Source organism: Schistocerca serialis, chromosome 7 (assembly GCF_023864345.2).
Source record: "Schistocerca serialis cubense isolate TAMUIC-IGC-003099 chromosome 7, iqSchSeri2.2, whole genome shotgun sequence".
Lineage (NCBI taxonomy): Eukaryota > Metazoa > Arthropoda > Insecta > Orthoptera > Acrididae > Schistocerca > Schistocerca serialis.
In genome coordinates, this window is record NC_064644.1 from 421034307 (window position 1) to 421061985 (window position 27679).

The window sequence follows — 27679 nt, forward strand, 5'->3', positions numbered from 1 at the left end:
TTGGCTGCACTGCTTTTTCACTGATGTCATCTTTTTTTTATTAGGTGCCAGCTTTGCTTATTTATTTAAATTATAATTGTCACCTGATTAATTGTGCTGACTATGGTTATGTATGTAGGTTACACTTTGTCATTTATCTGCTTGCGCCTTCATGTTTACTTATTAAGATGACATATGAGCATTTATTTGCTTATGCTGATACGATGCTAATGACCTGTTTATTATGTTAGATAACATATTTGCTGCCTTGCTTATGGATTGCTTATTTATACATTTCTGTTTGTTGTCATAACTACTCTTTAATTTGGTATATAGAAATGCTGATATACTGTGTATGAACATAGAGTTTAGGTCACATTATTGTATTAATTATAGATTGTTCGCTTGGCAGAGCCTCGTTGTAAGAATTGCGCTGCATCCACTTGTTGACATTCTGTTCTCTACTGCTATATTTACTCGCTATTGCTTGTTTTGCTTACGCTCAGTGCCTTATATTTTTAAGATAAGAAAATGAACTGCTATAATTCGACGAACGACATTAGTACAAGAAACTTCATAGAAGTCACATGAGCTGGAGGTTTTATGAAAGCTGTATAAATGTATGCTAATAGGAAGGAAGGTAACGACATGACATACCAAAACTAGGTTTAGACCATTGACAGTTATTACACTGCATTTTTCGTGAGCAATTGAAATAGGAAGTGACACTTGACACAAGAAATACTCCACATGTTTGCTTCTGTTTGCCATAATTCTTGAAGTGGTGTACACACTGTGAAATATTATGATCATTCACACTCCGTAATCGTACTTAATTACTGAGAGTTATTCGAACTAAGTCTGTTAGAGGTCATGTATGCATTTCTTCTGTTTATAATTCATAATGAGTAGAAGATTTGGGTCAGATGGATTACACAGAGGTTGTGTGTTGACAGTGTGTCTTCGGATTGTATGGGATGATGAGGTTTGCACTAGGATTTTATCTGTACTTGTTCGAGGAGACTGACTAGAGGAAAGAGTTGTTATGGAAGTGAAATGATATTGGTAATAAGGTTTATATGTATCGACGTATTGAAGAGGTATTATTGAGGTATTATTGAGATTATGTGAAGTTGATGAATATTGGAGTTTTTATGGACAATAGGTAAGGTAAATGATATTGATGATAAGATTTATATGTATCGACGTAAGAGGTATTATTGAAGTATTGAGATTATGTGATGCTGATGATTATTGGAGTTTTGGTGGATAAGAGGTAAAGTAAGTGAGGTGCATATTTTTTTTGTTGGTCTATATGGAACAAGGAGGATGAAGATAGCAGACTAGAACACTAAAGTAGAAGGAAGATTGTCTACACACACTTGTTAAATCAATAAGCAGTACATATTTTTTTTGGAGAGAGGAAGTATTTGCATATCTTGGCACACTGACAGTTGTTCAGCAACAGTACATTTTGATCTGGCTTGGCAAACATTGGTCTTGACATGATGACTATGACGTTGACTAACTATTATTGACTGTTATACATTGCTGCCACTCCTACTTGATACACATGTCGAACATCAAATCTTGGACAGAGTTACATTTACACAGTTAACACTATTCAATTACACAGTAGTACTTAATGTGGATGAAAGATGAGTGAGTGTGTTTTGTGTGTTTTCCTTTCCTAATCCCAAATAATTAGTCCCAACCTATCTCCTAAATATTATTTTATTTGTTTGTAGTGGCTTGCACTGACACCCATAAATATTATAGGTTTACTGATGTTTGTGTATTTGTAATAGTTAATATGACAATTATCTGACATCATTTGTGTGTTTGTTATGATTTGTATGTTTAGTGTAAAAGCATTTGTATGTGGATTCAAACTATTGTTCATGCCTGAACTGTCTGATTAGTGATAGTGAGTATTATGGACTGTTACCTGCACTTTTTCAACATAATGGGTGCCACTTAGAAATGATTAATTTCTGCTGATGAACTGTATGATTAGGATAGTGAATATTACGGACTGTTACTTGTACTTTTTCTACATGATTGGTGCCACTAGGACATGTTTAATTTCTGCTAATAAACTCTGATGAACAGTGTGATCAGTGATAGTGAATATTATGGACTGCTCTCTGGACCTGCTCATCATTGCTAGGTGCAACTGATGGACTGTTTTTACTGAAATAATGTGACCTGTTGCTGTGTCCACCTGTTCAACATTACTGGGTGCCACTGATGGACTGCTTCTACTGAAATGATGTCACTTGTTGCTGTATGCACCGGCTCAACATTGCTGGGTGCCACTGATGGACTGCTTCTACTGAGATAATGTCACTTGTTGGTGTCTGCACCTGTTCAACATTGCTGGGTGCAACTGATGAACTGCTTCTACTGAAATGAAATCACTTGTTGCTATCTGCACCTGCTCAACATTACTGGGTGCCACTGATGGACTGCTTCTACTGAAATGATGTCACTTGTTGGTATTTGCACCTGTTGACCATTGCTGGGTGCTACTGCTGGAACTATCAACTACTTGTTTGAATAATTAAAAGTATTTTATGTGAACATTTGTATAAACTGATTTTTTGTGTATTGTGTAAACTATTATGTAAAGTCTCATGTATGACGGAATTTGTATTGCTTACTGTATTTTATATATTAGGTTATTGAAAGGTCAGTGCAAAGCCAAAATTTTATCTAATTATGTGATATTTAGGTATTAATATTATCTTTTATTTTTGTCTGTATTTTTGTGGACGAATTTGGTGGTGATGCTGGCAAAAATACCATCAAATTCTGGTCCGTGGAGGAGGGGCATATGAAAGGTGGCTACACTGAGCCACAGCGCCAGAGATTGCGCCAAAGAGTATTATTCAGCCGCCTCCACTGGCAGTGCTTGGGGAGAACTCGTAGTAGTCAGTGCTTGTTGAGATGTGCTAGTGAAGAGTCCTTGTCGAGAGGTCGTGGTGGAGAGTTCTTGTTGAGATGTGGTAGTAGAGAGTCGGTGTGGAGATATATTGTAATGATTAGAGTGATTTTCGTCAATACATGAAGGTAAATGAAAAAAAAAATTCCTTTTCTTTTTATTACTCGTATATCAATGACTTAAATAATGCGTCATTACAGGTTCAGTCAACAAAGCATCTGGCGTGTGTTCTTGTATTAGAGTGTAATTTGGGTTTCTTGCGCAATTATAGTATTTCTAATTTTTTTCTATCACGTCAGTATAAATGGTATTTGAAATTTCTTGTCTTGTTGAAGAAGAACCGTGCCAGATGTGTACGTTGAGTCACACTCCCACACACAGAACAATTACACTTGTGCTTTGGTTTCGTAGGTTTTATAGTTGCTGGGGACTTAATTAATTAATTGTGTTAACAGGAAATTTTCATTTCATTCTTTGTTGTTGTTCTATGCAGTCAGATTGCGTACTAAAACTAGTCAGGGCCAACCGTTTACGAGACACAGCGTAATCGGACATACAGCTACTAAAAATATTTGCATTTTATTTAATTAAGCCCCCATGCAATATGCCGCATGACCAGTAAGCTTCCATAGGGCACTCCTGAAGTTACTTATGTGTCTATCGATGACATTCCACACACGTTTTTCATGCTGCATCCTCTCTAACAGGAAATCCTCTATCCACTCACAAATTTCGTTTGAAATCCTATAGCATCGTCTTTTCGTTAATAAGCCATTGTGTGGTACTGAGTAAAATGCTTTTCAGGAGTCAAGATTGCCTTGATACATGGCTTTCAGAATTATTTCATTTACCATTTTTTTCCTTAAAATGCTCCTTTACATCGTAACATTACATGTGTGGAGCTTAATTTAATGTGTTTTCTGTAGAAGTGGAAATTAACAAACGTAATACCACTCAAAGTTACATTAGGTACATTTGTTTCAAAATATAAAATTAAAATATAACAAGGCTTAACAACTGACTGAAATATCAGATTTATATCTGCATGTACAGATCTTTATGTTGAGTTCTCATCAAAAATCAGTTAATGTTCTGCAAGGGTTGTACCAAAAGTAAGGTGCCCATATTTTTTACAAAAAGAAAACGTTGTTTATTGTTATTAAGTTATACCTACTTGAAAAGCTTAACTTTCTTGTCTATTTTTCAACATAGCCTCCATTTTTTCGACACACTTTTGAAGACGGTGCTCTAGCTTTTGTATTCCTAAGAAGTCTCCTGTCAACCTGTTGAGGAAGCATGTGGCCTCTGCTCGGACTTCATCTTCGCCTTTCAAGCGTTTTCCAACTAAGCGTTCCTTTAGCTTGGAGAAGAGGTGATAATTGCTGGGGTCTAAGTCTGGGCTGTACAGGGGATGGGACATAACAGTCCATCCATATTTCTTCAGAAGCTCCTGTGTTTGACGAGCAATGTGGGGTCGAGCGTTGTCGTGAAGAAGCACTACTCCATCAGTCGTCCTCTCCGACGATTCTGGATTGCTCGCCAAAGTTTGGTCAATGTTTCACAATGTCTGTCTGAGTTTACCGTCGTCGCAGGTTGCATGCAATCGATGAAGAGTGCCCCCTTCCGATCCCAAAACACAGTCGCTGTTACCTTTCCTGCCATTTGCTCAAAAATGGTTCAAATGGCTCTAAGCACTATGGGACTTAACATCTGAGGTCATCAGTCCCCTAGGCTTAGAACTACTTAAACCCATCGAACCTAAGGACATTACACACATCAATGCCTGAGGCAGGATTCGAACCTGCGACCGTGGTAGCAGCGCGGTTCTGGACTGAAGCACCTAGAACGGCTCGGCCAATGCGGCCGGCGTGCCATCCGTGTTTGTTTGAATTTCTATGGCGGTGGTGAAATGGAGTGACGTCACTGGCGAGATTGTTGTTTTGTTTCGGAAGTGTAATGAAACACCCATGTTTCATCTCCTATGATGACAGAGTCCAGCAACTTGCCTCCCCCCCCTCACATTCTTGAGGAAACTTACGAGCACAGTCAAGGCGTTGCTCCTTGTGTCCATCAGTCAGCATCTGTGGGACCCAGCGAGCATACACCTCGCGATAACCCAACGTTTCCGTTAAAGTTCTTTCAATTGTGCTGTGGGAAGCTTCAGGAATGCATTCAACAAGTTCATAGACAGTGACCCTCTGATCTTTGAGCAGCTCACTGTTGATCTTCTGGACAATCGTATCCGAGACCAGTGGTCTTCCACTCCGTTCTTAATCGTGAACTTCCATGTGACCCTCAGCAAAAGCCCTGATCATTTGCGGACGTGCTGAACGGACATGCACTCTGCACCATAAACCTCAGTCAGTTGCCGATGAATCTCCACGGGCGGTAACTTCCTCGTGTGGAGAAACCAGATTACTGCTCGAACCTCGCACATGGCAGGAGCGGCGATCAACACTTCCACCTCTGATGGCTGCGACATGGACGGGTGGACTCGAGAGTGGGGGGAACCACTGCACACGGCACTGTTGTCGGATTCAACCTAGCATCTTTCCTCGAGGCTCCAGATCATTGGGAACCTTACTTTTGGTACAGCCTGCGTAGTATGCATCCAGGTGTGAAGTCATAGTTGACACCAGGGGTTGTCATGGAACTGAGAATCCTATCAAATTACTAAAGTTGTACAAATCTGTTGTGAATTTATGGAATCTCATGTGAGAAAGCGCGAGCTGAGTCTCGCTTTACCGATGTTTGTGGAATGCATGCTGACTGGCATGGGGAATTCGTTCTGTTCGAGATACTCATTATGTTAGAGCTCAGAATATGTTATACACTAAAAGTATATGTACAATTTTTATTAAGTATTACAAGTTCATAATTGCATGTGTTATTTATTTATACTGAATCACAGTGCTCAATAAAATATTCTTCTGAATTGTTTTCAGAACTCTTAAAATTATTGCTGATTGCATTTTACAAATGCGTAACAAACTGTAACTTGAGTTATATAATTCATTAGGATTGGCATAAACCGGAATGACTGACATTTGTAAAGACGAAGCAGGTAACGAAATCACATTTGGAATATCATGCATCGGTGTGGATCAAAATTGATGAAACAATTTTTTTAATGATGACTTGAAAAACGTAGTTATTAGAACGTTCGATTATTCCGAGTCTAATATTGGAACCTTTTACTTAAACCTGTTGCTAGTCATCAGATTAGACCTGCAATTAACGCCTCATTTAATCTCATTTAATTCAAATACGTCTACATGGGACATTCACTGCAAAACAAAGAAATTACGACACGTGTGTGTGGAAAATTTTCCATCACAATTATATTTTGGGGAGGTGACAAAATAACCACCCCATTACAAGCAAAATGATCTCTATAGAAATTAAAGACTGGTTGAAAACGAGTTGATAACTGTGGATAACACCATTTTCAAAGAAAAAAAAAGTTATCGGAAAATATGATAGCAAACTTTAACTACTGTAGGTGTTATTTACTAGTCTCCGCTTTCGTAATGTTGCAACATTGCTCCACACTCGTTGAACTTCGTTTGCGTTTATAAATCGTAATCGAAGTTCCACCGTGAAGACCGTGGCTCATCATTTACATCAGAGCAATCCCCTCGGAGTGCCCTGCGCCATAAAAGGCTTGCAGTTCCTGCCGAGGGTGGGCTGAGACGCCCTTCTTAAATCAATGACCCACTGGACTCGACACGTGTCTTCGTCAGAGTGGCTGAGTTCCACTACTACCCTATTATCAAAAGTAGAGGGTGTTCAAAAAGTCAGTATAAATTTGAAAACTTAATAAACCACGGAATAATGTAGATATAGAGGTAAAAATTGACACACATGCTTGGAATGACAGGGGTTTTATTAGGATGGCGCTCCACCCCATATTGCTAGACACGTGAAAGATCTCTTGCGCGCGTCGTTTGATGATGATCCTGTGCTCAGCCGCCACTTTCGTCATGCTTGGCCTCCCAGGTCCCCAGATCTCAGTCCGTGTGATTATTGGCTTTGGGGTTACCTGAAGTCGCTAGTGTATCGTGATCGACCGACATCTCTATGGATGCTGAAAGACAACATCCGAGGTCAATGCGTCACCATAACTCTGGACATGCTTTACAGTGCTGTTCACAACATTATTCCTCGACTACAGCTATTGTTGAGGAATGATGGTGGACATATTGAGCATTTCCTGTAAAGCCGCCTGACACATCATCTTTGCTTTGTCTTACTTTGTTATGCTAATTATTGCTATTCTGATCAGATGAAGCGCCATCTGTCGGACATTTTTTGAACTTTGGTATTTTTTTGGTTCTAATAAAACCCCATGTCATTCCAAGTATGTGTGTCGATTTGTACCTCTCTATCTACATTATTCTGTGATTTACTCAGTTTTCAAATTTATACTGACGTTTTGATCACCCGGTATGATCATATGAGGTATCAAGCGAAATTTACGACTGGATTGAGAATTTGTTGGTAGGGAGGACGCAGGATGTTGTCCTGTATGTATAAAATATATAGGATGAACATTAATAAACCCGACAAACTGCAAGAACGGATTCCTAACTTGAAATGTAGGAAAAAAGATCCTCAGAATATTTGTCCGGAAATGCATCGTTGCCACAGTAGATGGCGTTGACGCAAGACAGTTCCTCTGACGACGTGCTTTGTGTTTCTTGTGTGTTACAGGCTTTGTGATTGACGCAGCGTACTGTAAGAAACGGAAGTGTCCGGTATTCATTTTGGGAACAAGCCGAGATGGTATTTGTGTACGGCCAAGCAGTTGGAAATGGTAGAGAGGAAGCACAGCTATACCAAAACAAGATATCAACCACATTTCACAACATATCAAGCCCTTTTTGGGCGTTTGTGTAATCATGGGTCCTTTCAGACAGAAGAACTGGTAAAGAGGCGGCTGACTGTGCATACACCAGATGTGGAGGGTTGGGTTCTACAGGATGTTGAGGCAAATCCTATTACAAGCTTTATGCAAGTGGTCTGCCAATATGGTGTAAGCCAGATTACGATTACGTGTATCCTGTACGACATCGCTACTATCGCTATCACCTATACTGTCATGGAGGGCACTTTCAATATCTGTTTTGACGTGGATGCGATGCAGCTCTGTACTGTGTTCCAGGACGATTTGTTGCCGTTCTACGTAGACCGTCCATTTCTGGACACATGTTCACAGCCTTTTTCCTCAGTTTCCCTGCAGTTCGTCGGTTTCATTAACGTTCACCCTGCACAAGTAACTTCAGACATGCCCCAGGGAAGCGTATATAGACCTTCGGTATTCATGTAGTATATTAAACTTCTTGGCAGATTAAAACTGTGTGCCGGACCGAGACTCGAACTCGGGACCTTTGCCTTTCGCGGGCAAGTGCTCTACCAACTGAGCTACCCACGCACGACTCACGCCCCGTCCTCACAGCTAGTTCTGCAAGGTTCGCAGGAGAGCTTCTGTGAAGTTTGGAAGGTAGGAGGCGAGGTACTGGCGGAATTAAAGCTGTGAGGTCGGGGCGTGAGTCGTGCTTGGGTATCTCAGTCGGTAGAACACTTGCCCGCGAAAGGCAAAGGTCCCGAGTTCGAGTCTCGGTCCGGCACACAGTTTTAATCTCCCCGGAAGTTTCATATCAGCGCACACTCCGCTGTGGAGTGAAAATTTCATTCTATATAGTACATTAATGACCTTGCAAACATTACTACAAGTAATCCCAGATTTTTCTCAACTTATGCGGTTATCTATAGTGAAGTAATGCCTGAAATCTCCTCAAGATCTGATTCAACATTTGTGCGGCTTTTTTTGAGGTGATCCAAATATTGACGACGTACTTAAATGTTCAGAAATGTAAAATTCTACACTTCGCCAAACGGAAAATAATAGTATCCTGTGACTAAAATGTCAATGGGTCACAGATTGTATCGGTCAACTCATACAAATACTTGGGCGTAATACTTTGTAGGGACATGAAATGGAATGATCACATTGACTCAGTCGTAGGTAAAGCCGTTGGCAGATTTCGGTTCGCTGGTACACCATTAGGGGAGTGCAACCAATCTCCAAAGAAGGTTGGTTGCAAAACTTTCGTGCGACCCATCCAAGAATATGGTTCAAGTGTGTAGGATCCGTACCAAATAGCACTAACAGGGGTACTGAAAGTATACAGAGAAAGGCAGCACGGATGGTCACAGGTTTATTTGAGCAATGTGAGAGCACCGCGGACATGATGAAGAAACCGAACTGGCAGACGCATGAAGACAGAAGCAAACTATCTCGTGACTGTCCTCTTACTGAGATTCTACACCCAGCTTTAATTGATGAATATAAGAATACGGATACTACAACCACCTCCGTATCGTTCCCGTATGGATAGCAAACACAAGGACTAATAAAGCGCGCACAGAGGTATTTAAGGAAGCAATCCTCTTTGAAAATTTCAATAAATCGATTTTTTTGTTTAAAGTATTCCCTAGGATTTCTAATTTATTGAAGTGTACATCCCAAGTTCGCCAGAAACTCCGTTGTCGAGTTCCGAGGCGATTTATGAAAAAGTGTCTCCAAAAAAATTCACAATTGGAAAAATTAGTCGACATATAATTTCAACGATGGCGTGGCAGACATTATGGAAATATGAACTTTTTAGAACTTGAGATCGGACCTGTCTGTTACAACTTCTGCACAAAAGCGGACGAAAAGCGTATCGAGCGAACGGAGCAGCGGATGACAGCAGCGGATGATAGAAACTGCCAAAGAGACTCGCAGAGCCAAAACGGTCACGAAGAAGAACGAGGAGCATCTCCTTTTTGACCTGGAAGGATTGGTGTATGGTCCAGGGATCGCTGCGTACAGGTTTGTTTAACTTAGCTACAAAAAATGTAACCTAAAACTTTAAGTGCGTTTTTTTCGAAACAGTATTTTTCAAATTGGCCAGAAACATAAGTTGAGAGTGGTACATACGATTTTGATCGGTATTTGATGCCAGTATTCTATATAAATTCTCTATACGTAGCCTTTTTGCGATAACGTCTAAAGCCTACTTACGAATCCTACTTTTGTCTCGATTTGTATGAGAAGAAAATGACATCTGTTTCAACATTTTAGTCATTTTATCCACATTCGGTTTTTTTTTGTTTTTTTTAATGTGTGTAAGGGCGCTGATAACCTCGCTGTAGAGAGCCCGTAAACACCAAACACACACACACAACACATGTTCCGGCTGCAAGTGGACCTTCCACCTGGTACAGCGGTTACAGAGAGCGTCCGATGTAGACACAAAAATGACTGCTTGAAGTATAAGGAAGAAAACTATATCATCAGATCTATCATTGCTTTTTATTGAACCTGAAATAAATCACGAAAATCACCTAGTTTTCATGCGTTCAAAGAGGCCTACCTCCCTAAGGAATCATTCTTCACGCGTCCCCTACGTGAATAGAACGGGTAAAAATCCTTAAACTGCTACAATGGGAAGCACTCTTTGCCACGCAGTCACAGTGATTTTCAGAGTATGAATGTAGATATAGATGAAGAAATAGAAAGCCTCACGAAGAGACACTGTGTAAACTGGTGATGCAGTTGAAATATTTCTGACGTTTCCAGGTCTGTTCCTTCAACCGATCATTAAGAATGTAGCTACAGCTAGGTGGCAGAGGTGAGTTTGGCGAAAGGTTGTCAGTCAGAAAACAAGTAGGCTGGAGAGCAGTACCCATACAAATTACAACATGGATATACGTGTGTGTGTGTGTGTGTGTGTGTGTGTGTGTGTGTGTGTGTGTGTATGGGAGTGCGTGTGTATGTATGTATGTATGATGTATGTTCTACATCTCCTCCTAAACAACTGCATCATTTTCAACCAAATTTCGAACACGTATCGTTTACTGTTTGTAAAGAACAGCTGTGGGTACGAGAACCATCTACCTGTCTAAGGGGTGGGGTTGGAGTGAAAAAGCAGTGTAGTGCACGACGCGATAATATCCATACTTTGGTCATCCAGTATCTGAGGAGGAGAACACTTAGAGATTTGCAACAAACTTTACACATAATGTGGGAACGTTTACGAAACTTTTTCACGCTGAAAACCATCACAAAATGATGAAAGGAAAAAAAAACATTGGATCTCACTACATTTTCGCTGTTCGTGCAATAAAAGTGTCACATGAAGCACAACGTTTTGATTTACTGCTTCTTTACTACCAATTGTTTTCGTGATAGATTTTGCAGACAGTATTCAGTTATACTACTGAATGTACCAGAAAAATGACATCATTGTACGACACTTAGTTCAGAAGATATGACGCCAGAAACACTGAATGCGTGAAAACCTACCTCATTACGTAAGACGTTTAATTTTATTACTTCGTTGCTACTAACTCTATTCGCAATACTTTTTGTAGAGAGCATCCGAATTTTCTGCTCCATGTCCCTACGAATATACATCACTGTACGACCCACAGTTCCAGAGATATTATGTCAAATACTGAGATGTGAGAAAAACTGCCGTATCACACATAACGATTTAATTTATAATTTCTTTACTAGAAACTCTACTCGCAAGACATTCCGCAAACAATATCCACTCACGCCGCTAAATTTACTTACAAAAATATATCACTGAACGACTCATAGTGTAGGAGATACTATGTCAAATACTGCCGCACCATACATGACGTTTTACTTTATAATTTCTTTTCTACTAACTCTATTTACAATGCACTTCGCAAACAGTAGTCACATATACCACTGGATACATTTGCAAAATTACACCATTGTACAGAAGATAGTTCAGGGGATACGACGTCATAAATATTGCGCTGCGTGAAAATGAAACTGCATGATGAAATTTGCTAGACGTACAGGTGACGTGTGTGTACAGGTAAGCGTGAAATATTTTAAATATGTTTGAAATATATTTAAGATGTGCGTGCGCGAACAAAGGCACGGGCAAAAAGCTCGTCCTAAACCTAGAACGACTTAAATTTGGTAGACATATATATTAGTGAAATTACAATGAAATGAACGCCCTTAGCTGCTTACAAGCGTCGACATACGTCAACGGGAACAGATGAAAATGTGTGGCCCGGCCGGGACTTACCCGGGATCTCCCGCTTACATGGCAGACGCTGTATCCATCTGAGCCACCGAGGACACAGATGAACAGCGCGACTGCAGGGATTTATCTCTGGCACGCCTCCCGCGAAACCAAACCCACATTCTCAACATATTGTCCCGCACTACATTTGTAGTGCCTCCGCCCATTATACTCATTACTCGCGGCGCGTTGCCGATTCCCGTAAGAGTTCGGGCACTGTTTGTGCATTCGCACAGAAGAAGAAGATGGTCAAGTGACTGGTGAGACTTAGTATATATATATATATATATATATATATATATATATATATATATATATTAGTTACGAAATGCTGTAGTGGTAATAACCACCTGCCTCCTAATTGCGGTGAGTGTGATAACGTGGAGAGAGAAGGGAGGAAGAGGAGATGGACAGAAGTGAGAGGGAAGGAGGAGGTAGGTACAGATAGGAGGGAGAGGTAGACAGAAGTACGGTAGGGTGAAATGAACACAGAGAGGGGAAAGAAGGAGATTGATGGAAGACGCGAAGATGTATACAGAAAGTAAATGGAGGGAGGTGATCAGAGAGAGGAGGGGAGGAGGAAATGGACAGAGAGAGCGGGAGGAGGAGATTAACAAAGAGAGGGAGAGGAGGAGATGGACATAGGGGGAAGGAGCAGATAGACAGAGAGGAAGGAGGAGGAGATGAACAGAGAGGGGGTGAGGAGGAGATGGACTAATAGAAGACTGGAATAAAAACATAACCGGCCAACGACGGGCACTCTGCTAGTTGCTTTTAAGGTGGCGATGCGCCGCTAATTCAAGGGGTCAAATGGTAAACTTCCGCTATTAATAACTTAATTATAAATCAATTACTGCCAAAAAGAGTATAATGCCTAGCCCCTGGAATAAACTGTTATGAAGATGAGCTGTTTAATGGATGCATCTGAATTCTAACGGCAATACCCAAGGTCTTCCGAAGGTGCCACATCTTGGCGAATGAGAATCAAAGTTAGTATACATTCAACGACCGATACTCGAAGTTGAAATTATGAGCAACACGTAACATCGTAAGTGTCGTCTTTCATCAAAAGTGTTAGCAATAAAAGGTGTTCGTCGTCAGATTATAATAAAAGAATTTGAGTGTGATATTTGTGCAGGAAAAAAAAAAACACCTCGCTGCTGACACGTATTGAAAATCACCTGGGTTACACTGCAACTATTGGAAATCATGATCAGTCTAGATTGGTTCGAATTGTTCTATCAACTTTAGCTACGCATTTGGAAGCTATAACGCCTGTGGTACCCCGTCATGTGCTTGCACTGAAACGGAAGAGTGGAAAATATCAACGTTTTAACGCGGGTCCACCCGTCTACAAAAAAAGTGGCAGAAGGCAGAAATAATTCACAGAGATACCGGCTAATGTGTTTCACATTCATCTACTGTAGATTCTTAGACCTTATTCGAAGCTGAAACGAAACGAGGTATCCGAACAGAACGACCTCCACAGGTTCCCAAGGTATCAGTATTGCGAACCCAACTCGCCGTTTTCTCACATGGAATCCCGAAAGCCATGGATTAAGGTAGTCAGGTAGGTGCAGCATTTCCTGAATTCCGAAGAGCACTTGACTGAGTACCACACCAACGCTTCTTAACGAAAGTACGATCATATGGGGTATCAGACGAAACATGACCCGGTTGAAGATTTCTTGGTAGGGAAAGCGCTGCGAGTTATCTTGGACAGAAAGTCATAGGCAGAGGTAGAAATAATTCCGGTGTCCCCCAGAGTAGTTCATAGACGTAGATGTAGATGCACCGCCTACACTTGGCTGAATGACGTAAGAGTAAAATAATTTACTTGAAAATGAGTATTACCGTAGTTTCAAACATTTATCATCACATCTCGAAGTCTACTCCACCTTGCTGTCTGCAAATGGCTTTCTTCTGAAACCTCCAACCAGAGAGCGATATTGTTTTCGAGAAAGCAGAAGAAAGAACCAGGATGCGAATCAAACTCTGTACTTCACGCACGGGGTGCGATATACTGCGCAGATATTAAACATTTGCGAAAGCACCCGGGATCGACGCCAGAGACCTGGAGGACGGCCTGTGTCGTCTAAAAATACTGCAGAGAGCTGTATTTTATATGCGTCCCGTTGGCAACTGAGAAGAATGGCTATGAAGAGCGACTAACAGCGAAGACTTCTGCGATATAACTTATAGCATTACAAAGCGTAACTGTCAGATGTGCCGAGCAGGAGAGAAACTGTCCCACGTACAGAGTGTGACAAACCTTTACGGTCAAAAGTATAGTCTGTTTACTTTTGATCCTAAAGGTTTGTCGCACTCTGTGCGTGGGACAGTTTCTCTCCTGCTCGGCACACACTGACGTTCCACTATTGAGTATTTGTAGATAAGGAACCAACTTTTGGAAGTGTATAGTTCGGATGGGGCATGCTCTTAAATGGGCAAATCATGGAAGATCCATGTACGTAAACAGTGTATATATACGATAGGGATGGGAAAAATCGACCGGTTAAAACCGATACCGGTATTTTACTTCTGATTAACCAGTATTTCACAATATTTATTTTTTCTCAGTTATAATATGTGTTATTTAATTTTTTACTAATAACCGCTTAAAAAACCGAAATATCAGTTAGTCATAACAGCAGCGCTAAACTTTTTATTTTTTAAACAAACGTTTTTTTTAAATCTTTTACATGACTGCGAAGCAGCATCTGTGTAAATCTGAAGAGGTTGAAAAAAATCAGCCAACCAGTTGCAAAACATAGGTTTAGTAGCTGACCTAGGTTTCGATATTTTTAAAAATATCGCCTTCAGAAGGAGTGGGCCTTGTTGCATCACATGACGGTACCTTACATTAGATGATGCAAAGCGGCTCATGTCATATATAAAATTGACAAAACAACAATTATCGCAATCCATGGGTTTAGATAGCAGCTTCATCTCTGGCATGATGTACATGTAACTTATTCAGACGTATTATCCTGTGACTCCTGTAACAATTTTATATTGACGGGAGCATCTACCTGTGGGCATTTTACTAGTGAGAATTCATTCTGAAGTACGATAGACGAGTATGTAATGTTGCTGCTATCTTAAGCCATAATTTGGAATAATTCTTGTTTTGTGAATTTAATATATGACAAGAGCCGTTCGGCTTCATCTAATCTAATGTACCATCATCTGATGTAACAAGGCCCACTCCTTCCGAAGAAGATATTTTTAAAAATATCGAAACCTATATCAAGGTCTAATAAAGCTATGTTTTGCAACTGCTTGGCTGATGTTTCAACCTCTTCAATCCTTTTTTTAAAAAATGCCAACGGCCTTGCCGCAGTAGTAACACCGGTTCCCGTTAGATCGCCGAAATTAAGCGTTGTCGGGGTTGGCTAGCAATTGGATGGGTGACCATCCGGTCTGCCGAGCGTTGTTGGCAAGCGGGATACACTCAACCGTTGTGATACAAACTGAGGAACTACTTGATTGAGAAGTAGCGGCTGCGGTCTCTCAAACTGACATACGGCCGGAAGAGCGGTGTGCTGACCACATGCCCCTCCATATCCGCATTCCGTGAAGCCTATAGGGCGAGAATGACACGGTGGCCGGTCGGTGACGTTGTGCCTTCATGGCCTGTTCGCGTTGAGTTTTTTCTTAATGAGTAAGTTTTATGCGTAAAATTTGCATTACTTTGAAATATTGCGTTTTTATACACTCCTGGAAATTGAAATAAGAACACCGTGAATTCATTGTCACAGGAAGGGGAAACTATATTGACACATTCCTGGGGTCAGATACATCACATGATCACACTGACAGAACCACAGGCACATAGACACAGGCAACAGAGCATGCACAATGTCGGCACTAGTACAGTGTATATCCACCTTTCGCAGCAATGCAGGCTGCTATTCTCCCATGGAGACGATCGTAGAGATGCTGGATGTAGTCCTGTGGAACGGCTTCCCATGCCATTTCCACCTGGCGCCTCAGTTGGACCAGCGTTCGTGCTGGACGTGCAGACCGCGTGAGGCGACGCTTCATCCAGTCCCAAACATGCTCAATGGGGGACAGATCCGGAGATCTTGCTGGCCAGGGTAGTTGACTTACACCTTCTAGAGCACGTTGGGTGGCACGGGATACATGCGGACGTGCATTGTCCTGTTGGAACAGCAAGTTCCCTTGCCGGTCTAGGAATGGTAGAACGATGGGTTCGATGACGGTGTGGATGTACCGTGCACTATTCAGTGTCCCCTCGACGATCACCAGTGGTGTACGGCCAGTGTAGGAGATCGCTCCCCACACCATGATGCCGGGTGTTGGCCCTGTGTGCCTCGGCCGTATGCAGTCCTGATTGTGGCGCTCACCTGCACGGCGCCAAACACGCATACGACCATCATTGGCACTAAGGCAGAAGCGACTCTCATCGCTGAAGACGACACGTCTCCATTCGTCCCTCCATTCACGCCTGTCGCGACACCACTGGAGGCGGGCTGCACGATGTTGGGGCGTGAGCGGAAGACGGCCTAACGGTGTGCGGGACCGTAGCCCAGCTTCATGGAGACGGTTGCGAATGGTCCTCGCCGATACCCCAGGAGCAACAGTGTCCCTAATTTGCTGGGAAGTGGCAGTGCGGTCCCCTACGGCACTGCGTAGGATCCTACGGTCTTGGCGTGCATCCGTGCGTCGCTGCGGTCCGGTCCCAGGTCGACGGGCACGTGCACCTTCCGCCGACCACTGGCGACAACATCGATGTACTGTGGAGACCTCACGCCCCACGTGTTGAGCAATTCGGCGGTACGTCCACCCGGCCTCCCGCATGCCCACTATACGCCCTCGCTCAAAGTCCGTCAACTGCACATACGGTTCACGTCCACGCTGTCGCGGCATGCTACCAGTGTTAAAGACTGCGATGGAGCTCCGTATGCCACGGCAAACTGGCTGACACAGACGGCGGCGGTGCACAAATGCCGCGCAGCTAGCGCCATTCGACGGCCAACACCGCGGTTTCTGGTGTGTCCGCTGTGCCGTGCGTGGGATACAAAAGTAATACCAGCTTGCGAAAAGTGGTGGCCAAGCCTGATTTTGTGCATCCTAACAATAGCTGGATACTATAAAGGAGAGGAACAATGAGTGGAAGCGGCTGAGATCAGATTTATGAGGTCACTTCTTGGATTAATATTAAGAGACAAAAGAGTGAAGTGAAGGCATAAGACAGCAACTAGGTGCGAATAAGACAATGCCAGAAGTGTTTAGGACTACCAAAAAACAGTTGCATGACCACATTAAAAGGATGCCACCTAAGCGCCTACCATGGCAAGTATTACGTTTTAACCCTTTGAGTACCAGTGGTTTCTGTCTGAAACCACCATTTCATTAATTTTTTGTTTAAGTGCCAGTGCCTTTCGCATGAAAGCACCGCTATTGCAAGACGGAGACTTATTGTGGTACGAGTGTAATGCATTATAGCAGTCACTTAGAACCTTCAGAGCAACAGTTGCCGCGGAGATTGTGCTACGTGACTACAGCAGATTGTGAACGCGGCTTCTTTTGTAGTGGTCATATTGAGGAGAACATTGAAAGTGAAAGTAAGTACATCCATAGTTATTGTAACGTGAAACTGAATTTGTACTACTGCTTTTCATAAGTGGTTTCGAAATCAAACTAATGGGGCAGTATGTACTTTTGATATCAGTTTATCAAATTTTTAGCCAATTCTTGCTTGTTATTTGGGACTATAATTTGCTTTAGGCATTATGAGTTCATTGAAGTTTTGGATATTGTGTCTAGGGAAGTGGAAATTGCTTTAAAATGTATCTCATGAAATGACGGGTGGTTGAAAACTGTATGTCCCAGTGATTTCAAACTGAAACCATATCCTTAAAACCTTTTTGCTAACTACTTCTCGTATTCATTGCGTACTGTAATGATAAAGGTCAACTTCGTTAAAAATTTTAAAATTAAATATTTTTTCTTTTATTCGGTCTTGAAGCGTTAACCAAAAGGGAAGACGGGAAATAGAACGGCCAGTAATAAGACGGTGACAACCGTTCTGTTGTCAGTTGAAGCTGCTGACTCAACACGGTCCTCTGTATGGTCTGTTCTAAACGTGGGGTGACTTTATGCTTACGGCGAGTGCAAGCTGTCAGGTGACTAGACGATCACGCCAAATTAAGAGTTCTGTCAGCGGATCCTAACGCGGAGAGCTGAGATTCGCAATTCACGATCTGCTTTTCATTTATGAATGAGGCAGTGTTCACACAGAGTGAGATAATAAATTGGCACAGTAACAATGCGTGCATTTTAAGCAAATTGTCGAGCTACCGTGATAGCAAGTGATCAGATTCGCTGCAGTATCAGTGTGTGGGCAGGAACTGTGACTGAAAGACTCTAAGGACACCGGATAAATTAAAAGCTGCTGGTTATCATCAGTTTCTGTGCGACAAACTACTCACTCTATTGGAGAACGTCACTCATGGGGAAACACAACAAAAATGGTTCAAATGGCTCTGACCACTATGGGACTTAACATCTGAGGTCATCAGTCCCCCAGAACTTAGAACTACTTAAACCTAACTTACCTAAGGACATTACACACATCCATGCCCGAGGCAGGATTCGAACCTGCGACCGCAGCGGTCGCGCGCGGGAAACAACAGATGTGGTTTATGCGCGACATAACACTACATATTTCTATATGCCTCATAAGTCATTAGCTAACATGAAAGCTTAATGAACGACCAGTTCGTCGAGGATGTCCAGTATTAACAGCCCCCCTTTTCGCCTGGCCTTAACACCTTGGATTTCTGGATACGGGGACATTTAAAGGCTTTGGTGTATTCGGCACTCTCCGAAAACGTGAACAGTTTACAGAAGACTGTGTCCCATTCATCTAAGAAAATGAGACACTTTTTTAACGAATTACGTAATCAGAAGCCAAGTGGACCGGCATACGTTTAGAGCCAAGCGCACGGGTCGGAAATGGGCTCCACATGTGGGTAAATACAAACTGTTTACTTTATATAGAAGACAAAAGTGATAATGAAACGGTCATTAAATGTTACAATGAGCAGAAATATTAGAGCACACGGATTTCGCCGCGTTGCTATGACAACGATGACGTCGCTGGTGATCTCGTGAGCGCCTCTGAGAGGTTCCCACTTGGAACTTGGTAAACGACTGTTTATTCTTAGAAGGGTTGACAAGAAGTGTGCTGATTTTACCTGCAATCGTTTTCTGTTAGCTGCACGTTATGAACATTTTTTCCAGTCCCACTTTTTGGGGAATGACGCCCATTACAAAATAATCCTCTTTGCTTACAATGCCTGTGTAATTATCGTTCCGTGACAGTAGCCGTCAAACCTACTTAAATCGGAGGTACGCATTAATACTTTGCAGTAGTTCCCTGTTGTGTAAGATACAGAGAACAAGATATGCATTTACTGGTACACCGATATCGCACGTATTTTCCTTTATAGTAAATAGGCTATAATAAATAATAGGTCTTTTGCATCACGCATATGCATTTTTAATTAGTTTTGCTCTCCGCGAATTTATTCCTTGAGTTATTTAGCGTCATCTGAAAACAAGTGTCGCGCCTTAAACCTTTGAAGTCTCAGATCACTTTTCAAATTAAATGACAAGCAATAATATTACACTCAGTGTACGTTTAGGGCTCATGTCAAAGGCTCAGACCCTGACATTCACGTGGATATACCGTTTTTAAGGACTGTAAGACGCACTTTTTCCTTTGAAAAATTGCCTCCAAAATTCAGGTGCATCTTATACTCAAAATAACATAAACATGTCCAAATGGTTCAAATGGCTCTGAGCACTATGCGACTTAACTTCTCAGGTCATCAGTCGCCTAGAACTTAGAACTAATTAAACCTAATTAACCTAAGGTATCACACACATCCATGTCCGAGGCAGGATTCGAACCTGCGACCGTAGCGGTCGCTCGGCTCCAGACTGCAGGGCCTAGAACCGCACGGCCACTCCGGCCGGCGTAAACATGTCCACTGTTTGATTTAAATTTCCCGCCAGTCTTAAAAATGGCCATATATTCGATGCTGTGGGAAATTATCTCTGTCTGATAACACTGGATTGAACTGGGAGCAGCAGTGCACCGATGCAACGAACGTAAGTTGTGGGGATTCAAAGGTTTCTAACATTTTATCTCTCCCGCACCGCCACCACAAACCCATGACACAGTATAGCCCATGATGCGTCATTACAGTTTACGGTGACAGTGAACTTGAACTGAAAGTGATTTGTTTAATCGGTAACAGTACAATATTTTTGTTAGTAGCTTGTTTCGTAAAGGAAAAAAATTAAAGATTTTCGTATGATTCGGGCTATAAATAGAAAGTAATAGCATATTCAGGAGAACATGAATCAGGCTGTCCACCAACAGAAAAAACCGTTCGCGATTGAGGGGCTAGTAAAGAAGAACTGAAAAAAATGAGGAAGGCCAAATGTGCAACTAGAGGACTGAGTGCGAAATGGCCAAAACTAGAAGATGACAGTTTTCAGGGCTTTTAAAGTCACTTCGCTTTTATAAACTAAGAACTTTTTTAGTCTGGCTTTGAAATCTAATAATAAAAATGGTAAAAATGTTATTTTAAAAAAATGATTCAAAATTAAGGTCCGTCTTATGCTCCGTAGCGTCTTATAGTCCGTAAAATAAATGGTTTCCTTGGGTTGCTACAAATGAATGGAGCATATTAATAATACCCACGGGAAGGTGAGGGATTAACGTTATAGTGCAATGACAGTAGTATAGTGCCGACAATAAGTGAAGAGTGTTACTTGCCATTTCATAGTGTCTCTGATGCCATCAATGAAACACAGTGAGTGCGCGTGCGAGTTCTCTGAAAAATATGCCACATGCAAATTCTATTGTATATCAAACAGGTACTATCACTACATGAAAAAAAAAATCAGAAATACAGTAATCATCCCAGAAGTGAACTTCGAAGTATTGTTATCTGTGCCTCTGGCGCTCTCCAGTTCCAAGGATTACTTTTTCGGTCTTATTTTTCTATTGTCAAACAAACGGCGGTCTGCCCCTGCACAGCCGGAGCAAACACTGCAGTTATTCCAAGCATTTCAACTTTATGCGGCTCAAAATGCTTCGAAGAAACACAAGACAGTATAATAATAAATGAAAAGCACCAGTTTGCTTTTGTTCTACAAAAGCAAACTGGTGCTTTTCATTTATTATTATAATGTTGTTCTACCAAGAACCGGCGGAAGATTCTGTTAATATGACAAGACAGTACGTAAGTGCTGGTAGTAAACAATGAATTTTCCACAGTTCAGTGGATCTGAAATACTTGTGTGAACCACACATTCCATTAGATTCTCACTGCCTATAAACCGTATGTATCTGCACAGAAATCTACTCTCTTCTTTCACAACCGCAGGCAACCCTAAAAACTAGAAAGGAAAGAGCTTAACGTCGCGAGCTTGGCGAAGTTATTAGATCCGAAGCGCTGGTTCATTAGATGAGTTTGGAGGAGAATTCGCTCTTCGCTTTATCAAAACAACCAACCCTGCGTTCTCTTACCGAAACAACAGGACACCTTCATAAAGATGCTGAATCAGACCTTCACGAATCCATATCTAGCGTCTTAACGACTTCACAAACTCGCTCAAATAAAATACTGCCTAGGCTTTCACTGCATTTTTTCTTCAGTTCAGACTTCCTTGATCGAAATGTGAAACTATTCAACTCGGAACTGTCGAAGTACCCCGACGGCGTAACAGCAAAGCTCTGAAGTTTTAAACGAAATCACTTAAATTAAAACTAGAAATTTCTGTTTATTTCACTGTGGGTACTTGATTAAACACAATTACACGGGATAACACATACCTTTGCCACTTGTTCACACTACATATGTATTTTTGCGACGTAGATTTCCGGTTGTGAACCCATTGTACACCATATTTGACAAAGAAGTTATTGTGTATAACGACACAAACATGAACAGCAAAGAGTCCACAATTATCAATAAATTAATTGCTAATACTAAATATCCAAAATAAAACATACACAGTAATAGAATATGTGGTGTGCGTAATGTAAGACCTTCGGTACACACACCATCAGATTATTTGACTTGTCGCTCTAACGAAGTAGGCGAGTGTCAGCAATATGTCTCGTGGTCTTATCGTGGCGTGTTTATCTTCTGCCGTTAGGTCTGACGATAGAAATGTCACTTGCACGCTTAGAGTAGCAGATTGACGGTGACCAACTTTAAACAGAACTTGATTAATTTTCACACACATTTATTAAAATAATAACAATCATAAACCTTACTTAACTTGATTCTGGATGCTATTTACAATTGACAGTCTGAAGTTCCTTTGGTCTTGGTACGTTAATCTTATTCTCACATATCTCTGATACTTGACAAAGTGTCTATTCATTTATCTTCATGGCTATGTACAGGAATATGATGATCTTAGTAGGCGCAGACTGAAACTTGACTAAGACTGGTACAGACAAATGCAGACTAATGCAGACTGATTAATCGGAGGTCTGTACACTCGTTATAATACCTCGCGCATCCAGGTATCACTGCGCGACTGTGATGTGCGAGGAGAAAAGGTTCTACGTTAGCAGCAATCTCATTGGCTGCGTTACATATTAATACACGGATCGGCGGAAGCAGAATTTGGTCCGTCTCTAAGACAGCGCCATCTCGTAGTGCGGAGACGGACGAGCGCTGCGCCTGCGCTGTTGTGCTTAGTGGGGCGCGCTTTATTGGGAAAGTGTACGCGCTGACTACGTGGAATTATGTACACAACAGAATACTAAGAAATTAATAAGAGTTAAATCGATTTACAATAGATAGCCCGCCGCTGTGGCCGAACGGTTCTAGGCGCTTCAGTCTGGAACCGCGCTTGTGCTATGGGCGCAGATTCGAATTCTGCCTCGGGCATGCATGTGTGCGATGTCCTTAGTTAGGTTGGTTGGTTGGTTGGTTGCTTGGGGAAGGAGACCAGACAGCGTGGTCATCGGTCTCATCGGATTAGGGAAGGACGGGGAAGGAAGTCGGCCGTGCCCTTTCAGAGGAACCATCCCGGCATTTGCCTGGAGTGACTTAGGGAAATCACGGAAAACCTAAATCAGGATGGCCGGACGCGGGATTGAACCGTCGTCCTCCCGAATGCGAGTCCAGTGTCTAACCACTGCGCCACCTCGCTCGCTCTTAGTTAGGTTTAAGTAGTTCTAAGTTTAGGGGACTGATGACCTCAGATGTTAAGTCCCATAGTGCTTACAGTCATTTGAACCATTTTTTGAATAGATAATGAAAAGTGGGGCAGTCATATGGTTCAAATGGCTCTGAACACTATGGATCATCAGTCCCCTAGAACTTAGAACTACTTAATCCTAACTAACCTAGCGACGTCACACACATCCATGCCCGAGGCAGGATTCGAACCTGCGACCGTAGCGGTCGCGCGGTTCCAGACTTTAGCGCTTAGAACCGCTCGGCTACTCCGGCCGGCAGTGGGGCAGTCAGAGCTGTGAGTATTCATCTTGCGAAAACATCATTTTTAATCATATGTTCACGTGAAGATGTGGCTTTTAGTCCCACGAAGCCGGTTGTGATCCAGTAATAAAAGACTAAATACAGATGAAGCGGTTATTAATACCCAATATGACTAATCGAAAGTATCTGGACACCCCTGTATAGCGTGGAACTGACCACTAGCTGTCACGAGGGGCGGAACCGTTAGAATAAAAGAAGGCGAGGATTATTGTGTTGTCAGTAAAGAAGCAAAAATAGCAGAACAGATCGATCAGGAGAGCTCAATGATTTCGAATGTGGACAAGTCATTGGATGTCACCTTAGTAAAAATCTATCACGGAGTCCTAACCCTTGTCAAACTTCGCAAGCCGAATGTTGCTAACGTGACGTGGAAGCGCCAAAGAACAACCACAGCTAAAACAAGTCCATGCACACCTCATGTACTGACGGACAGCACTGCGGAGGATGGTTGCAAAAAATTGCTTGAAATCAACGGAAGAAATCACTCGTGAGTTCCGAAGTGCTGCCAGCAACCCAGTTACCGCAGTGACTGAGCGTTCGGAATTAGAAAGAGTGTGGTAAATGGTCGGGCAGCTCCTCATAAGCCACATGTTTCTGTAATCAAGGCTCAGAGACGCTTGAGCTGGTATAAAGAGCGACGTCACTATAATGTGAATGACCGGAAACGGGTGATTTGGAGTGATGAATCACAGGTATACCCTGCGGTAACCCGATGGAAGGCTTCGAGTTTGAAAATGCCCAGAGAACCTCACCTGCCTTCACGTGTAGCGCCAGCAGTGAAGTACAGGGATGTGGTGTTACAGCATGGCGGTATTTTCCGCGGTTATGTTGTGGTCACATGTCGCACTTAAGAAAACGCTGGAAAGTTATGAACTCATTTTATACACACATCAAAAAAAGTTATACACCATCCAAATTCCCAGAACTCCTGAAGATGGACGTTGACAGTGGATATTATATCACAGACTCAGTCCCTTTGACTGTTCAGATATGTCACTAAACCCGCCCAAAGATGTAAACAACCATGCATACCAGGGCCTATTAGCTGATCAGTTCCAGTCATTCCACCAGGAAGGAGGTGCACAGTTCGTGTTGTCTGTAGTTCAACGATGCCTAGACGGTTCGATCGCGTCCGCATTGTTACTTTGTGCCAGGATGGGCTCTCAACAAGAAAAGTGTACAGGCGTCTCAGAGTGAACCTAAGCGATGTTGTACGGACATGAAGGGGAGACAGAGAGACAGGAACTGTCGATGACATGCCTCGCTCAGGCCGCCCAAGGGCTACTACTGCAATGGATGACCGCTACCTACGGATTACGCCTTTAGCAAGTAGTTTAGGTAATAAAAACAACATCAGAAATTATAGCCGTTGCAAGAAGAAACAAGAAATTTTAAAATACACGAAATATCTCGTATATATGAAATGATACACCCCAATTACTTACGTCACAGTAATCATTGTTTTCCATATAACGTAATGTACTCCACACGAGTGCCATGTGAAGGTTACGCCTCCCACATTTTACTTATGGACTTGCTGCATCATTCGACGGTAATATCACATTATACTTATATTTTTACGCTTTAGTGTGAATTATGTTAAATGATAATGCACTAAAAGCCACCTACAATGCGTTTGCGAAACTTACGTAAGGGAGACCATCACAGGTTGCTCCTCCCCCTTGTTCGACCGACTCTTAAGATTGTATGTCAATCTGAGATGCTTGTCAGATAGAACTGATAGACAAGACAGAGACGATTCGAAGAAGAACGGTGCGTTTAGTCACGGGATCGTTTAGTCGGCGCGGGAGCGATACAGAAATGCTCAACAACCTCCAATGGCAGACGCTACGAGAAAGGCATTGTGCATCATGGAATGGTTTACTATTGGTATTCCGAGAAAGTAGGTTCCGGGAAAAGTGGTACAACACATTAATTCCTCTCACATACGTTTCGCGAAATAACAACAACGAGAAAAGTGGATAGATTAGAGCTAATATACACACATCAAAAAAAGTTTTGCATCACCCCAGTTCCCAGAACTCCTGAAGATAGACGTTGACCGTGGATATTGTGTCACAGACACAGTCCCTTTGACTGTTCAGAGATGTCACTAAAGCTGCCCAAAGATGTAAACAACCATGCATGAACAGTGCCTATTAGAAAGAGGGGGTCCGACAGCCGATCATTTCCAGTCATTCCGCCAGGGAGGAGGTACACGGCTCGTGTTGTCTGTAGTTCAACCATGCCTAGACGGTCAATACCGCGGTTCGATCGCGTCCGCATTGTTACTTTGTGCCGGGAAGGGTTCTCAACGAGGGAAGTGTCCAGGCGTCTCGGACTGAACCAAAGCGATGTTGTTGCGACATAGAGGAGATACAGAGAGACAGGATAAGCCTCGCTGAGGCCGCCCAAGGGCTACTACTGCAGTGGATGACCGCTACCTACGGATTATGTCTCGTAGGAACCCTGACAGCAACGCCATCATGTTGAATAATGCTTTTCGTGCAGCCACAGGATGCCGTGTTACGACTCAACCTCTGCGAAGTAAGCTGCATGATGCGCAACTTCACTCCAGGCGTCCATGACGAGGTCCATTTTTGCAACCACGATGCCATGCAGCCCGATACAGATGGGTCTAACAACATGCCGAATGCACCACACAGGATTGGCATCAAATTCTCTTCACCGATGAGTGTCGCATGTGCCTTCAACCAGACAATCGTCGAAGACATACTTGGCCAGCCGGTGTGGACGAGCGGTTCTAGGCGCTTCAGTCTGGAACCGCGTGACCGCTACGGTCTCTGGTTCGAATCCTGCCTCGGCCATGGATGTGTGTGATGTCCTCAGGTTAGTTAGGTTTAAGTAGTTCTAAGTTCTAGGGGACTGATGATTTCAAATGTTAATTCCCATAGCGCTCAGAGCCCTTTCAACCATTTTGAACCAGAACACATTTCTATACTACAGCGGCACTGGTTGAAACTGCAAGGGACACTGCGATATCCTAACGGCAATCAAACGGCCGTGTACACGGTGGAGAACAGCAGTCGAATGCCAATACACATCTGTCCGTCCCGCAACAGCTTCGACAGAAGTCGACGCAAACAGCAGTGTGCAAGGACCACGGCGTTTCACCAGACAGCGTAATTGCCAGCCACCGCAAGCGATCCCTGCTAGACGGTGTGACGTTCCACAGCACTTGACACTGACTTTGGTATCGAGGCACGCGAGTGAGATCCTCTAATGAGCAATTCCCAGCGGCGGCGCCAACACATCAGCCGCGCGATGCTCTCCTGCCTTATGAGAGAAGACCGCTCTTCGCCGCTGCTAACGTCTGGTGATCAGACACAGATCTGCGGCCGCGAATTACGCTGCACAGGCGCCTCGCGCATACGTGCACGTTAATGCAGACGTAAAAACCCAATGCCATATAATCGCTTGCTTCTCTAAAAAACGATACACAGATAAAGCAATTTAACTACACAAGGTGTTTTGGGAGGAGTAGTAGTAAATACAGGGTTATTACAAATGATTGAAGCGATTTCACAGCTCTACAATAACTTTATTATTTGAGATATTTTTACAATGCTTTGCACACACATACAAAAACTCAAAAAAGTTTTTTTAGGCATTCACAAATGTTCGATATGTGCCCCTTTAGTGATTCGGCAGACATCAAGCCGATAATCAAGTTCCTCCCACACTCGGCGCAGCATGTCCCCATCAATGAGTTCGAAAGCATCGTTGATGCGAGCTCGCAGTTCTGGCACGTTTCTTGGTAGAGGAGGTTTAACCACTGAATCTTTCACATAACCCCACAGAAAGAAATTGCATGGGGTTAAGTCGGGATAGCGTGGAGGCCATGACATGAATTGCTGATCATGATCTCCACCACGACCAATCCATCGGTTTTCCAATCTCCTGTTTAAGAAATGCCGAACATCATGATGGAAGTGCGGTGGAGCACCATCCTGTTGAAAGATGAAGTCGGCACTGTCGGTCTCCAGTTGTGGCATGAGCCAATTTTCCAGCATGTCCAGATGCACGTGTCCTGTAACGTTTTTTTCGCAGAA

At 42.6% G+C, this 27679-nt stretch overlaps 1 protein-coding gene across 2 annotated transcripts in view; it reads right to left on the reverse strand.

Moving 5' to 3' along the window:
* The window catches only part of LOC126412747 (glycine receptor subunit alpha-4), a 589024-nt gene that overhangs the window by 483077 nt on the left and 78268 nt on the right, over nucleotides 1-27679 (reverse strand). Inside the window, exon 1 of one of the 2 annotated variants that reach the window (XM_050082489.1) lies at nucleotides 12043-12086. The exons of the other annotated variant lie outside the window; for it this stretch is intronic. The gene's annotated coding sequence lies outside the window, so the exon portion shown is untranslated. Of the gene's footprint in view, nucleotides 1-12042; nucleotides 12087-27679 lie in introns of those variants that run through there. 2 annotated transcript variants of the gene reach the window in all.